Here is a 12,667-nt window from a genome sequence, read left to right as displayed (position 1 = left end):
ATGTCCTAATAATAAAATAATAAAGAAGAGTCCCAAAGAAAGAGGTTTCTCGCCTATAGACAGCGTTATGAGGACAGCTTTTGCTTATGCAGATGAAATAGGAAGGCCTGCTATACCAGGGTGCCAGCTCTTGGGGGTTAGTAACAGTACACCACCGCTTCAGGTGGAATTCAGCAACTGATGTGACATTCAAAACCTAAATACAAAATCAAAATGTTGTAGCCACAGATCCCTAGATTACAGAAGACAGAAAAACACGGTATATTATGAAGCACACTTCAGGCATACAATATTAACATTCCCCAGTTTCAGTTGAACGATGCAACTGATGCTGAGGATATATGTAACGAATCTCAAATAGAAAATGTCAATGTTCGCGCCGTTTGCATCACCATTGGAAAGATAAAGATACGTTTATCTCTTCCTTCTCGGGCGAAACAATACAATACAATATAATATAATATAATATAATATAATATAATATAATATAATATAATATAATATAATATAATATATCATATCATATCATACAATAGTTTGTAAAATAAACAAAACGGTTTATAACAGAACACAAGTAAATATAGTGTCACCTATGTTCCTTGTAAATTTGATCCTTTCCATTCATTTATCATCTACACATTATACGCACACGGTTACCGTCTAGATCCTTTACATATCTATGATCGATAGGACTCGTACAGCCACAGTACATTAAGAAGTACAATAGTCACACCAATATATTAAAGACACCTACCTTCTTCCAGCAATATCTTTAATTCCAATTCCTGGATCTGACTACCATTTTTCAAAAAATTATATCGTACGTCTCCTGGCGAAACGACTGTGTGTGTGTGTGTGTGTGTGTGTGTGTGTGTGTGTGTGTGTGATTTGGATTTGTAACGCTCTAACCATTTGTCCACTCGGGCGAAATAATATAATATAATATAATATAATATAATATAATATAATATAATATAATATAATATAATATAATATAATATAATAATATTACATAACATAACATAATAATATAATATAATATAATATAATATAATATAATATAATATAATATAATATAAGACTATAGCTTGTAAACTATAATATTGTTGTAGGGTTTAAAGCCAGTTTTCAGCACACGATAGGCTATACATGGCAGCCTGTATTAATTGTGGAGGACGAACCCGGGAAAACCCCAGAAAGAACCATCGACCCACGAGAAGATACTGGCAAGCTGTCTCACATACCCACATTGGCCGAATCCGAGACTCGAACCCACCTAGACAGATGTTAGATGGCAGTGATCCGTAATGCAGAGCGCTTTAGATTACTCGACAACTCGAGGCCCCTGTAAAATATAAAAAAGTGATTAATAACAGAACCCATGTAAATATCTTGTCACCTAGGTTCCTTATAAGTTTGATTCTTTCCATTGACTATACTCTACAAAAATGAATACACAACGGTTACCCGTCTAGACAAGTTTTACACAACAAAGAAAACACACCTCCACACTTGATGTGATCTATACATATATATGATAGGTATGACTCGTACAGCCATTAGACATTAAAAAGTACAATAGTCACATCTTTATATTAAAGACACCTACCTTCTTCCAGCAATATCATTAATTCTAATTCCTGGATCTGACTACCATTTTCACTGAATTCGATCGTACAAGCAGCAGGGGGGGTGAACAGACCGAAACTAAAATAGTACTGAATAGACAAAAACAGTTTCGGTTTACTTATTTCGACGATAAACCTTTCCATGTAGACCATAAAATAAAAAAAAATATCCCTGAACGTCGAATAATTTCTCTCGGAGAGACTCTTCGACGACCCGGGAAATGCAATAACATCCTCCCGCTGACGTTCTTGGTTTACTTCAATAAATCTGAAACTATTTCCGTGCGGGGTCGTCATTGACACGGTCGGTCCAGCCCCCCCCCCCCCCCCTCTGCTGCTGGGAAATGAGTTTCCATGGTCGGGCCAGCCCGCGAGAAAACATTTTTATGTTAACGGAATTAAATCATTGATAAATAAATAATGGCAAATATCGGAGAAGCACTTACAACTAGATTGGCACGACAACGACTAGCCGCGATTAAAAAATTTCTTCCGGTTCGTGATTCCGTCAAAGAAAAATTAAAAGCAAGACAAGAAGCGCGAGTTGAGTTTGCAACATCTGCGGAGGAATTATTTAAGCCTATTACAGCAGCTACTGGTGAAGTTAAAACTGCAATTGTAGGAAAACCTGATCCTGCTGACCCTACCAAAACAAAACGAGGGTTACTTCAAGCAATAGAAGAACTTAAACAGCAACAGGCTGATCCAGGTGCCGCCGGAGTAGTGACAGTTGCTAAGGAAACATTTATTAATAAATTTACCGAAGATGGTATTACTGAAATAAAAAATATTCCGCTTACTAACATAGATGAGCTTAGGGAGTTTTCTGCTTGGATTGTCTTAAATTATCCTAACCGGCAAGAATTTCTAAAACCAGGAGCTGGCTCGGGTATGACTCAGGGTGAGTGGCGGGATTATGTTTATAAAGTAAACCGAGGCATTTCTCGAATAGCTAGCATTGATGATACCTATAATTTTATAAAAACTGGCGTAATTTGGGTTAATAAGGAACTAAGAGACCAACGAATGAAGGCAAAGGAAAAGGAAAGGCAGGCAAAAATACAGGAAAAGGAAAAGGAAAGGCAGGCAAAAATACCGGCGAAGAAAACACAAGCTCTAAAACAGACCCTGCAAATGACACTGCCCGATCCAGTGCCTGAATTTTTATCGCGTAAACCCGTGGGCGCTAGTGCTCCCGATGATGATGATGATTTTACCACTCCTGTTTCGTCGCCCATTTCGTCGCCCACTCCGCCGCCCGAACCAACACTAAAAAAATTACGCGATAAGAGAGCTAAACTGTCGATGGAGCTATCCGATCTTTACAAAAATGTAGGAGAAAAATGGAAACAGGACCAAAGAAATAAGAAAAATAAGGATGCATACCAAGCCGCAGTTGCTCAACACAAAAAAAAGGAAGAAGAAATTAACGCAATAGAAGAAAAAATTGCTGAATTAGAACAACAAGAAAAAAAGAAAACAGGCAGCGGATATAATAACCACATCTGTCCTGATAGCGTCGTCAACGATGTGTCCAGACTAGAAGTTCTCATCGGAGGAAAACGCGCCGGAAACAACTGCCCAGAAATTATAAATGAGGCCGCAGGTATCTGTCAGAGACTATTTCAGCGTGGCATCATGGATATAAGTACATACCGGGGGCTCATTGATGAACTCGCGGATGGTTACTACAGCGACTAGCAAATTTAGTTAGAGAAACAATAATTAAATAAAATGATCGTGCACAATTCTCAACCTAGACACGCTAGTGTGTTACCAGTCCGCGTAGTGAACTCGCGATTACCAGTCTACAGAGCAACCTACGGAGATGGTCTCGGCGATACAGTTACTGGTTTGTTTTCAAGAATAGCCCCTAAGGTGTTACCGATTGCAAAACAATTGTCGATGAAAGCTATTGATGTTGTCAAGGATAAAGCCCTTGGATCTGTTGGTGATCTCGCCGGGAAGGCATTTGCGTCAATCAAGGATAGACTATCACGGTTAACTCGTAGATTAAAAAAACCACCACCGGTGAAACTGGCCAGTACTGAACTTATGCCCGCGGACGTCAGTAAAGTAATAAATCAGGCTGCCAATCAAAAACTTGCAGAGCTTGTAACCCAAACACCCGAACAAATAAATACAAGCCTGATATCAGGAAGCGGATTTCGTTTTAGAAGACGATAATTTTATATAAAATGTTTAAACATATATCTGATCCAGCGTTCGACATGGATGCACCAACACTAAAAGATGAGTCCGTGCGCGATTATCAGTATTATTCTTATGAGGCAACAGTACCTAATCAACGCGGACGAATTGAATTACGAGTCCAGGATACAAGTAGATATTTCCTGCCCGCTGAAGCATTTCTTGAAGTCACGGGTGAACTTGTAACAGATGTTGTCGCTAATACAGCATACGGAGCTAATGTTCGAGTTGGTTTTGTTAACAACGGTATCATGGCGCTGTTCAAAAGTGCTTCATACAACATTGACGGAAGAGAAATTGAAATAATTCAGGATAATGTTGACGTTGCTACAACAATCCTGGGATTAGCGAGATACTCAGATGATTACACTAGATCAGCTGGTCCGACTATGATGTTCGCTAAGGATAATTCTGATCATCCGGATCATAGATCTAGCATTATGAGACAACCAACCAACCGTGCTGTTCCTCCTGTTGCTGATGCTGATTTTAACGACGTAGAACATTTTTCATTTCCCAACCCTAATTACAATCTTGGTTTTGCTACGCGTAAATTAATGTTATCAGGTGACCGTAGGAGATTTTCATGCGCAATTCCACTGTCTCACATCTTTGGATTTTGCAGAAATGTCAGAAAGGTTATTTTTGGAGCCAATCATACAGTTGTACTTAACCGAAAAAGTGATGACGTTGACGCTATCTGGCGAGACGATGATGCTGGTGTCGCTGCCGGTAAAGTAATATTATTCAAGCTTGCGTTGTGGATGCCAGTGATGTCCCCATCAATCACTGAAGAGCAACGGTTACTCTCCTTCATGGACACAGGTGGTAAATCATTGATATCGTGGCTGACAACATCTACAGATTCCATTCAGGGTGCCGGTGCTGGGCAATTCACGTGGCACATAGCATCACAGCAGGGTGTGTCAGCACCACGACATATTTTCGTGGCACTCCAGACTAACGCAAGAGTAAATAGTCAAACACGATCGCATATGATATTTGACAAACTTGCTGTCTCTGAAGTTTCGCTGCGAATAAACGGGCATCAAGAACCATCCGAGGATATAACGATAGATTTTGAAAATAATCAAGTTGCGCGTGCGTATCATCGTCTGATGACATTTATGGGACGTGATCAAAATATTGATACCGGCTTGCAGATATCACAGTTGGATTTCACAACGTTGTATCCGATTTATTACTTTTCGCTGGAACATTTGGATCTAACCAAACAATCTGTCGTTGATATACACTTCAAAGCTCATGTAGGTGAGTTTCCCGCCGGCCCGCCTGCTGGTTTTAGAGCTGTCGCGGTTATACTCTCCGATAAAGCAATGCTGCTTGAAGGTGTTGGCGGACGAATGAGAGTTATTGACGCTCCAGTAGAAAACATGTAACAATTAGATTAGTTTCTGAAATATAATGTCATACAGTCACGTTAATGTCACCTTGACTTCCGGTCAGACAAAGAAATTGCAATCGAAGAACGCAAGCACGTGCGGGACATCAATAACACTAAAACGAGATCAGATTACTGGTGGTCCAAACAAGCTGTCGTTGACTAATACTCAGATTAAACATTTTAATAAGGCACTAACAGCAAAAACCGGTGTCCGACTTGATTTCTCTGCTGCAGCTATCAAGGACATGACTAAAACCGGTGGAATATTTCCTCTTCTCGCAGCAATACCGGCGTTGATTGGCGCGGCAGCACCAGCCGTAGCAAAGGCAGCAGCACTTGGTGCAGTTGGAACCGCAGCTGGAATGGCACTAAAGAAAGCAACCGGAAAAGGGTACAAAAAAAGGGACGCGGTCTAAGACTACCGGGAACTCCCGCATCATGGTATCCAAAAAATTTCTAACGCTGAAACACAAAGTGTTTCCAATGAGCAATTTTGATTTACTCGATGCTGTTAAAAAATTGCGTGTAAAACATTTCAGAGGTGTATTTATGCGAGATCAATTACCGACGCGGCCGAATAATCCAGAAACTGGCATTATCAATCTCGACAACAAAGACGGTCCTGGAACTCACTGGGTTGCTTACGCGATCGATCCACGCGGAATTATTTATTTCGATTCGTACGGTTTAGCACCGCCAACTGAGTTTCTCAGGTATGTCAGCAGATTTTTTAATGTTCCAGTGTGGCAGTCGACGTTACCAACACAAACATTAGTTGATCCGCCCATTTGTGGAAGGGAGGTTTTAAATGTTCTTGATGCAATCTCAAGAAATCCAGCAACTCCTCCTCATAAAGTAATGTATGAATATACCGCATCCAATGCTAGCATTTGAAAAACAGCAATAAGAATAATGGTGGATATTTACGGAAGACCTTTCACACGAAGAGGTAAACCAAGCACAGATGTTGATCTCTCAAAATATGCGACCCGAGATGAAATCGATAATCTTTTGAATCTAGCCGGAGTTGACCCAGATGAAGTTGCTATTTTCCAAGACAGGCAAGGAAAACTAAGAACGAGCAACATTAAGTGGAATGATATAATTCGCAGAGTTCTTGGAGCTACCAAGGATAACTTCGTTGCATTTAGTGATGGCGGCCGGATCAAGGACTCGAATATATCAATCGCAAGCATCAAAGACAGTATTGATAAAGGTGTTGATAAATGTGTGAAAAAAGCCGGCGACGTAATGACCGGAGAACTCAGCATGAACGGCAACAAAATAACCGTTCTAAAAAATCCGGAAGGTCTCGAAGATGCCGCAAATAAACAATACGTCGACGCGCAGTACAAACACGTTGCTGGCCTAGTCAGCGATAAAGTAATAAAATCCGGCGACACGATGACAGGCGAACTCAGCATGAGCGGCAACAAAATAACCGCGTTAGCGAATCCCGAATCCGACCAGGATGCGTCAAACAAACAATATGTGGACATCGCCAACGGTAAACTAAATACGCTGCGGTCAGAGTATGATGTTCACGTGAACGGGTTTAAAAGACTCCAAAGAAACTTCGCAAAAACTGATGAGTCCGTGGGTAAGTTCTTTGGGGTTCCTCCAGTCGTCGATGTAAAACTCGCTGATATCAAGACCGACATTAACACGATCAAACAAACACAGCAGGATATCGTATCGGGTATTCCTGATATCGTTAACAAAACCAGTTTGATTAAAGTTCCCACTGGAGTTACTCCCGGGCATATCACCAACATCGTATTCACGGTATCATCGGGATTCGCAACATGGTCACGACAAAATAACACTATCAAATATACAGCAACAGCCACCGGTGTTTACAGGTTGTCTGTGTTTTCAGCCGCTAAATTTGAAATCTTCACAACATATCCTTGGAGACATTCCACCGATAAGTATTCGGGGGTTTGCACTGTAATACTAAACAGCGGAACCGAGGAAACATTTATGCTTGAAGTCGACGACGATAATTTAACAGCAACATCTTACTGGTTTTGTTTGGAATTCGTCGCTGCAACGCCTCAATTGGTTACCGTGTAATTGAATAATGTCAACGTTGAAATCCGAAGGATTTCCAGATGCTCAACAATATCGGTATAATCAAGTCCGTGAGTGGCAATCTGAGTTAAAAACTGTCATCGAAGTAACCAGTCAAAAGGTAAAAAAATACCGCAGACGCATAACAGTGTTAGACATTATGGTTTATTCAGTATCTGCCGTTGTTGCATCCGCGGGAGTAATACTATCAGCGGTCACTCCGGTAACTGCAGCAGTCGCCGCCACGATCTGTGTTTCCGCGGCCACAAGAACAGCTGGAGTTTTTGGCATCATAGCAAAAAAAATATCCTCGTGTGCTAACACAAAATTACACGATTACACGACAAAATTAAATACAGCCACGACCGCATATCAGAAATTATCATCGCTGATATCATCATCGTTAGACGTGCAAGGTAGCGACGCCGCGTCGATATCAGATTCTGAATTCAAACTAATGTCAGATGCGTACAATGACTATTTGAAAACTAAACAAATAAATAATGTCAATAGAACTGCTTCAACAAATAGTCACAAACACAACACCGGTAAGGACCACAATGATCTCAGTGTCCTCGACTAAACCAGAATTTGGTATTAATTTTCGAACTCCAATTCCAGTGAGTGAAATCGCGTTGGCAAAGCTCAGTGTGTATCACAGCTGGCCCAATATCAGGTCGGCATCATTTGGTGATCTGCAGCCGAATAATTCGTTCGTGTTCTCGTACAAAAACAAATCCAATGACACTCCAGAATGGGATACAATTATACTTCCCACTGGGAGTTATCAGATCGAAGAAATCAACAATGAGATACAACGCCAAATAAAACGAATCACCGGCAAGGAAGCCAAAATATCTGTGACCGCGCACGAACCAACGCTGTCTGCGGTCATTGAAATCTCAACACCGGGATACGCCGTGTATATTTATAACAGCTCAATTCGGACCGTATTAGGATGGCCACGATCCCGACCCGAACCTGAACCGGGCCCACCACCACCCCAAAAATCAGATTTCGAGACCGTTAAGCAAGACCCACACGACCTCGTCGGGGATTATTTATTATTTGCAGATAAATTAATATCCGGAGAAACCTGGTTTACAAAATCAGATAGACACCCCTTGGAAATAATAGAGGCAGCTTTCAAAGGCGGGGAATACCATCTTTACCTTCCAGAAGATATAGAAACTCGTTATTTTATTCCAATCAAACAAGCACATAAACAACAGCTAGAACTGTTGCGAGTATATTTTCAAGATTATATTTCTGATTTAACAAGTTCGCGCGATAAAATTATCACAGCCATAGAAAAACTAAACAAACTCGCATCCGCGATGGAAATTATAAATCAAAAAATAATTCAGAATCTACTGGATTACAAAGATGATTATGGAAACCAAAAAAGATCGGAGTTTGCAACCCGATTTGGTATTCCGGTGAAGGATATTCCAGATTTTAAACTTCCTGGATATAACGCGCACACGCTGAGAAAATCAGTCTCTGATCTCATCGATCAATCTTTCGAAGATATTTCTGCCACGTACGAACGAATAAAACCACAACCTGTTATTCTCAAGCACGACAACAGTACAGCATCCGATGGCAGACACATCTCACCGGGGATCGTAAATATCACAGATGTTATCGCGGTCAATCTTGTATGTGACGTCATCGACGGTAGCTACAGCGCATCAGATACTACGACGGCACAACAGGGGTTTATCCTGTATACGTTCACACCAAGAGACCCCCCTGGTTTTCTGATTGTGCAAGAACCAATCAATCCGGTCTATCTACGGTGTCATACCGTGTGGTTGTCAACGATAAATTTCAAACTCACCGACCAACGGGGAAATTTGTTGGACCTGCGTGGCGAGACAATCTCGGTGAACTTACTGGTGAAATCCTGAAAATGTAAAGCATTTTGGAACCGTTAACGGTTCTCACGCATTTAAAAAAAACAGTTGTGTATAATGTGTGAATACATTCACGCACGAGTTCATATTCATGATAAGCAAATTCTTCACGAGGCAATAAAAACCGCATTTGGAAACTCAAGGAGTTTCTCGGGACAGACACACGAACAGTATTTCCCCGTTCGAATAATCGTTGACGTGTACGGCGACGAAGACTTCTTGTTGACGCGGTCACAATTGGCGCAGTTACAGCAAAATCATATGATCACAGCTTGGTGTCAACGAGAACAGATTATGAACTATTCTCATTGTTGTATTGATGCGCCCGCGCTCGAGCAAATCCTGAAAATGTAAAACATTTCTGAAAATGTAAAACATTTCTGAAATGTGAAAACGCAAGGCAAAAAAAATAATACATTTTTTTTTGGCGTGGTATTTATACTTCTTCGGCGTCGCTAGTATTTTCAGGCATGGGAACCGTTAGCGGTTCCAGAGAAATGCTCGGCATTTCCACGTCGATGAGAGGTTACTGTTCTTTGGGGCATCCTCAGTTATATAACAGAATGAAATTTTTTGTTTGAGCTTCTTGGAAAATGCTGTTTTGTAGATCCCGGTTGCGACATGCTGTACAGCAGGTGGACAAATACCGAAATACCTACCGGCGGCGTTTATTGACTGGAATACAATTTCTTCACCTGTAATTGCGTTTATAGATTTAATAGCTCTTCTTGCAACTGTTTTACAACGCCCTGTGTTACCCAGTAGGCAGTTCTTGCTCTGAGTGACCACGCGAAGATTGTTTATGGAGTTATCAAGTATGTTACCGTTAATGTGATCAATGACAAAACCCTTAGGGATCACTCCAAAGAAACATTCATAGACGAAACGATGACATAAATACCTCTTTCCGCGCGTGGCAGTAAATCTTGAATAACCACCATTATCAACTCCACCAACTGGTCGTCTTCGCGTGCAGTGTCGTACTATGCCATCTCGGTTTGCCTCATAATTTGGAATAGTTGGATGTGGGACGAATTCTTGATTCATTATACTATAGCAAAATCATTTGTCTAATTCATAATTTGTCTGAAAACTTATTTATATAATCACGCTCCGAGAGAGTGTTATCACAGTATTTTTTATTATAATACCGTTTTAGTTCTCGATAGCGTTTTCCACCACACGCTGAACATAATTGCGTTTTTCCTCGTACTCCAACACCGCATCTGATACACGGCATCGGTCCTAGACTCCCCCCGCGAACCTGTTGAGCATGTTGTCCACAGTATTCGTGTCTGCATGGTTTGCTACACGGCGCTGATGAATTTAGTTTAATCCACTTGCATTGGTTCATTATATATAATATTTTTGTCTATTTAAATACTTGTCTTAATTATAATAATGGAGGAATTTGAAAGACTATCCAGAATAAAACCCGCAGGTTCTCGATTCGATCTTGACCGGTTAACCGCTGATCCACGACGAAGAGAGTTAGCAACGGTAATTGGTGTTATCAAGAACGCCAAGGAAGAGTTTCGTCGTGATGGTGCCGCACACACGTGGTCTTCGTATAAAATTATCCCCGGCGATGCTAGCATCGCTCATCGAAGAGTTTCTGTGGAACCGCTAACGGTTCCCATCATTGATGCTACCATGAACGATACAATCGCGCGTAACATAATTGGGTATCTCGACGATAGAAGATATTTCATACAGATAAAATTTATTGTTGGCGACGACGGAAAGTGGATTATCAGAGACAAACTAGACCCTGTTCTTGATGCCAGGCGGGGGGGGGGGGGGGGGAAACCGTTCTGTTAAGTAAAGACTCAAAACCGGGAGTACTTGTTGGGATTGATATACCATATTATGCCAGAGCGTATCCTGTGACCGCAGTCATTTATGGAATTTATCCGATGAAGAAACCAAGCGTTGATAAACTCAAACCGATGAAGGTGTCAGAGTCAAGGATGAATTGTGTAGCTGAGCGAGTAATGGAACATTTTAAAAATGCAATGCGAGGAAACGGCCTAACACCGCTAAGACAAACTAAAATAACAGCGTGGGCGACACAAGTAGCGGATAAGGGAGCGTCAATAAATGATGTTGCTGAGCTAGAGCGATTACTAAAATTTCCTATAACGGTTTCATCGTTAACCGGTGAGGTATTGTATGAGTGTAAATACAATTCCCGTGGAGCACCAATAACTATTATCGATCATAACGGACACGCATGGACTAACTCGGTTAGGATATTCCCGCGAGACCGTGTTGTAAAGTATTATCCGGAAATGCAAACCGGTAACGGTTCCACAACCGTTAGTTCCATGTTTGATTTTATTTATCAGATAAGTAAAACCAATCCAGTGTCTGTGTGGTTATTCAGAAGTACCGAAGATGGAGAATATGATCAGTTTGTGAGACCCGACGGGGAAATATACAGAACAGCGGCGTTACAGCAGGAAATGAAAAAACTCGCAAAAAAATGTCTAGGAAATGCTAGCGTGGGAACCGTTAGCGGTTCCGCGGGCAACATTGATACGTTACTGACACACTGTTTTACTGTCCCGGGTGTTGCCGCACATGTAGCCCGGGAACGAAATTCATGGAGACCAACTCCGAAAAGTTTTCTTGCGGATATCCAACAGAGCTGTGTTGAATACGGACACGGCGGTTTGTGGAATACTCGATATGATCACCGCGGTATGATATCCGTGGACATGACGGCGTGTTATCCAGGAAGTTTCCTTGGGCGTGGAGAATGCAGCGAATATTTTAAACGGTTTGGCCACGTTACAAACTCGATGACAAGAGTTGCTGTAAACGGACCATTGCCTGATTTTGACCTGACGGGATTTGCTTGTGTGTCGTCGTTTAAATTCGCTAAGGATTTACATCCTGTGTGTTATGTTTGGTTTGGCAGACATTTCGTTGAGAAGCGATGGGCACCGATAGTGTTATTGCGATACATGCTTGACAGTCGAATACTGTTGTCGCTGACCGTCAGCGAAGCGATTATATGTTATTGTCGTCAAACCGAAGTTTGGTTGCCAACTCCGGGTACGTTAGAAGAAGTCATCGAAGATTGGTCACGAGAACATCCAGAAACTTCTATCGACGATATCATCAAGAAAGCTCCTAAAATACTTGAAAATAAACTTAAAAATGACGAAAGCACAGCAAAAGATCTAGGACGAAGAATAATAGGGAAATTCACTCAAGGTGGAGCGTATGATCATAAACAACATCACAGTCGATTAATCATGGACAAGGCTGAATTGGATCTTGTTGTCGCTGATGCAGCCACGAACAACATACTCTGTAACCGCGAAGATGTGTTTCTGTCAAACGGGGAAAAGCTAGGGACTGTTTTTAGTTATATCGACGGAGAATCATCTCAGTACACACATTTGAGATCTTCGATGCTAGCT

The 12,667-nt window shown here is 41.3% G+C and overlaps 1 protein-coding gene across 8 annotated transcripts in view; it reads right to left on the bottom strand.

The window, feature by feature from the left end:
• The window catches only part of LOC149778685 (heat shock 70 kDa protein 12B-like), a 53,128-nt gene that overhangs the window by 26,012 nt on the left and 14,449 nt on the right, over nucleotides 1–12,667 (bottom strand). For 2 of the 8 annotated variants that reach the window (XM_089939495.1, XM_089939499.1), the window contains exons 1-2: nucleotides 1,610–1,679; nucleotides 1,245–1,345 (exon numbers count right to left, since the gene is read on the bottom strand). The gene's annotated coding sequence lies outside the window, so the exon portion shown is untranslated. Of the gene's footprint in view, nucleotides 1–116; nucleotides 889–1,244; nucleotides 1,346–1,609; nucleotides 1,680–12,667 lie in introns of those variants that run through there. The other 6 variants (XM_089939497.1, XM_089939502.1, XM_089939496.1 and 3 more) reach the window with 5 other exon arrangements.

Source organism: Sinohyriopsis cumingii, chromosome 17 (assembly GCF_028554795.1).
Source record: "Sinohyriopsis cumingii isolate HCF-2022 chromosome 17, ASM2855479v2, whole genome shotgun sequence".
Lineage (NCBI taxonomy): Eukaryota > Metazoa > Mollusca > Bivalvia > Unionida > Unionidae > Sinohyriopsis > Sinohyriopsis cumingii.
The sequence above is the reverse complement of the archived record's forward strand: the minus strand, read 5'-3'. Positions and strand labels throughout refer to the sequence as shown.